The following is a 4,126-nucleotide window of genomic DNA, read 5'->3' as shown; positions in this document are numbered from 1 at the left end:
GGCCATGAAATTCTTGAGGACCAATAAAATATGAAAACCATTATTTGCTAAATTTAGTTGCTGATGTAGTTCTTTTATGAAATGGTGCTTACAGGGTTTTAGCCATGTACTCTATGTTGGATGAGCATGACCTATGAATTTGATTCTGTTAGTGGAAAAAGGTTATGCATTTACTTTGCTCAAGATAGGTACCTGAGCTCCAAGATTTTATTGACAAGCCAAATCTCTGCATTCAAAAATCAGCTGAAGAAATTATGGACATCCTTGATTGTTATTTAAATTACATAGTACAACAATCACAATTTCTATTTTCTGCATGACTTCCCGGTTCCCTTTCTGATTATTCAGTATGTTTTTCTCGCATGGTATGTTCGCTTTGACTGTTTTGAGCCATCCTATCTTTAATTTGATTTTCCCAGTTTGGCTAATACTAAAACTACAACCTATAGGCATACCGAATTCTTGATGCAAAATATTTCCCTTTTCCTTAAGAGTGAGGAGGCTCTTATGAAGTTTTGTAAAGGTAGCTCCTGCCGATGAGTAAAAGGATCGAGCTATAGCAAGGTTAATCATCGGTGAGAATGAGCTTGAGCCGTTAACGTTCATCGCGTTATCGTCTAGACCTCCGCGCTGCTGCTGTCCTCGTCCACGTCGCACCGCTGCATCTCCTTGCCGTGCCAGCAGAGGCAAGCAGCATCTGGTAGCGCCTTCTCCTGTCCTCGTCGCTCTTCGTTGGCGTGCCTCTGTGTGAGATACCAGCAGCGGTAGGAGATTTGGTGCGGTGGTCAGGAGATTTGGCTGTGCTGAGCGTTTAGGGAGATGGACTGGGGAAGAAGACGGTGGGGCAGGGCGGCTAGCAGCAAGGAAATGGGTGGTTCAGCGTCAAGAACAAATCCACTTGCAGGTTTCTCCCTCCCTCCCTCCCCACCCCTTCTCTCTAATCCCCATAGATCCTTACCTTTTTGCATGTTGCTCTCTCTCTCTCTCCAAATCCCCATGTATCCTCATTTTCATTTGTGCAGGTCTCAGTTTATCTATGCCTGCAAGGTGCTTGACAAAATATATGTAAGTCTCATATTGCTCTGCTGTTTAGAAACCATGTGTAAGGCCATGTTTAGCTTTAAGCAAAGCGGGTCGTGGTTAAAATCTAGCTGCAGCAAATAGTGGCTTACAACTTCAGTTTGTAAGGGGTTCCCGAGCGCCCTAGCTGCTCTTTTTGGAGATTTTTTTTTTGTTTTTGCGGTCAGTTGATGCCTTTAATTTCTTAAACTTTAGGCGTTTGATTTCTGATGTTCTGCAGCCACCAAGTGTTGGCTTTTCTCTAGCGATATCATTCGTCCTACATCATTTGGTGAGTACAGCCATCTCCGTTTCTTTGTCTATTGCAGCAGTTATACTCTTATTTTTTAATAATTTGGATTTATCTTCTATTGAAAATAAGCTGGATGAGATGCTTTTCACCTTGCAAACAGTTTCCATTTGCGTCTATCCATGTTTGTGTGCATATTTCAGTGTGTATGCAATCGAAGAATACCCCATCCTTCACATCGGATTTGCATTGCTTGATCTATCAGGGGAATAAAAGAAACACAAGGTAACTGTTTTGAATGTATTTCCATTCTAATTTTTTTTAGCAACCTGAAGTTTCTCTAATGTGATATGATATTGGGAATGCATGCACTGGTCCGTTTAATGCATAGCTTGCACACACGGTTTTGGTAAATCTGCATTTGTTTTGTTGCTTATTTTCATTTATGAGCAGCTCATAAATAGGACAAGAAGTACAAGATATTAAGATGTGAGATTAGTATTTATGGAATAACATCCAATCATGTGCTAAATGCCTTTCGGTCATCCGGCTAAAGATATGCTAGGAAAGTAGGCTGATATTATGGTTATAGAATCTTATGCATATTAGATTCTTTTGTTTATACCTACACAGTCGGCTTTTATGGTTTTCTGAACTGACACTGGTTGATTTAGCTAATAAGATGATTTCTTCATTTTTCATCTTTGGATGCGAGCCAGTTTTATCCCATGGGGCTCCCAGCTCATTGGTTTATCTCTCCCTCCTAATCTAGGTGCATCTCCATAGTCATATTTCCCTCCAGCATTTCCTTTCATAAAAGTCAATGTTTGCCCACATGTGCCTGCCCACCTCTGTTTCTCTAATTAAAAACTTGTGTGTTGCTCATTTGGTGTTGATGATTAAGATTCATGAGCAAAAAAAATATTCCGTGGAGATTATCTTAGTTAGTCCTGATTACCTGAGTGTGCAATTGAGCACTTACATCAGCTAGGTTGTTTACTAAGAAATGTAGCAATGCACTTGCAGTGAAATACCTATTTTAGTAAATGATGGCTGAAATTTGTTATGTGCTATTGTGCTATTTTCTCTTGCTATGTGCTATTGTGCAACTATGCATGATATGCACGTGTGTGTGTAGTCACTACTGTTGTGGGCAATTTACACTACCCCTGTTGAGTATCATTGTCAATAGATTGTTGCCGAGGCCGAGTGTGTGCCCTCGAGCACATGTAGCAAGAATAACTAGGGTATCTTTTGTCCTTCGAGCATAGTTAGTATAGTCATCCACAAGTAAGACATGGGGTGCTTTCCTTCTGACTGTTAGATGGCATCACCTATTTATTAATTGATACCATTTGAGAACATATACTTATCGATTTTCTTGGCAGGACACAAAATCTATGTCCTTTTTTGAACTCTTACAAACCTAATTATATATTTTCTAATAATAGATCGGCTAATCCCTGTCTAAAACTACCTACATTTTTATTTATTCACCAATGGAGGCAACTGTTGAGGGTTGGGTTTCTTATGATATATCCAAGTGCAAATAATACTCTTGGTTTACAAGTACTTTCATCTGATTACAACATTAGTATAATATTCCCTTTGTTCCCCAACTGCTTTTATTCTGTGATGTTCTTAATTTTGCTATAATTACAACATTTATTTCCTTTGTTACAGCCTAATGGAGGCTATCGAGATGGAAGATGTCAAGATCCTGCCCAGTGTCATGCTGGAAGCTAGGTTGCAGAAGCTGCACCTTTTGGCGGTGCAACTACCTATTAGAATTAGTTTTTTTTTGTGTGTAGTGGCCTTTAAAGACTGAATGCAGGCGAGCTTAGTGACGCCTAAGAGTTTTTGCACAAAGACGTACGCACTTCTCCTCCCCCGACCCGACCCGACCCCTCCTCCCCCGACCCCAAACCCTAGACGCCTTCCGCCGCCGCCGCCGGGCAAAGCCCGCCGGGCGTGGCGGCGGCGGCCTTCCCTCGTGACGCAGCGGGCACAGTGGCCAGGGAGCATCGCACGGCGGCGGCGGCCCTCCCACTTCCCGGATGGCTGGGCGGCGGTGGTCGGACGGGGATGGAGGGGCGACGGTGGCCCTCCCGCCTCCCATGGAGGACGGGGACGGTGGCCAGAGGAGTGCTGCGGCCTCCCCACCTCCCGTCGTCGATACGCTGGTGGCGGACATCGCCATCCCCTCCGCCTCTACCCCGGCAATGAAGATCTAGTCGACGATGAGCTAGCGGCGAAGGGGCCACCAGTAAACACCGCGCCTTGACTTCGTTCTTGGCGGATGATGGCGGCGGCTTTTGGCGTCGTTCCCCTGTGAAGGCATCATCTTTGTTGGCCTCTCCGTTTTGCTCTCGCCGAGTTGGGTACTTGCGGCTTTCGGTGAAAACCGTGTCACGATTGGCGGGCGATGGCAGCGTTAAGCGTCGCTTCCTTCTTGAAGGCATCATCGTCACAGTCCGCGGGTACTCACTCGTGTTGCTCCGGGGGAAACCCTAGATCCAGCCAGGATCGGACGATGACGGAGCTCCCTGCGTCGTGCTACCTCTTGGGTCATCGTTTTTGGAGCAGCGGCTGGATGGAGGTGGTTTTTGGTGGAGTGGTGTTCATCTACCACGCTGACGTCGATGATTCTCGGCGGCGTGGAGCTGCAGGGTACGGCGGGTCTGGCAAGGTCAATGTGGTGATCCCTCTTGAAGATGGGTGCGAGGAAGACGGAGGTAGCGTTTTCTGCGGCGTGTGTACTGGTGTGCGCTCAGGGTCCGCTTGACTGGTTGTGCTTCTCACCTGCCAATGTGCGGC

This window comes from Lolium perenne, chromosome 6, assembly GCF_019359855.2.
Source record: "Lolium perenne isolate Kyuss_39 chromosome 6, Kyuss_2.0, whole genome shotgun sequence".
NCBI lineage: Eukaryota > Viridiplantae > Streptophyta > Magnoliopsida > Poales > Poaceae > Lolium > Lolium perenne.
Note: the sequence above shows the minus strand (reverse complement) of the source record.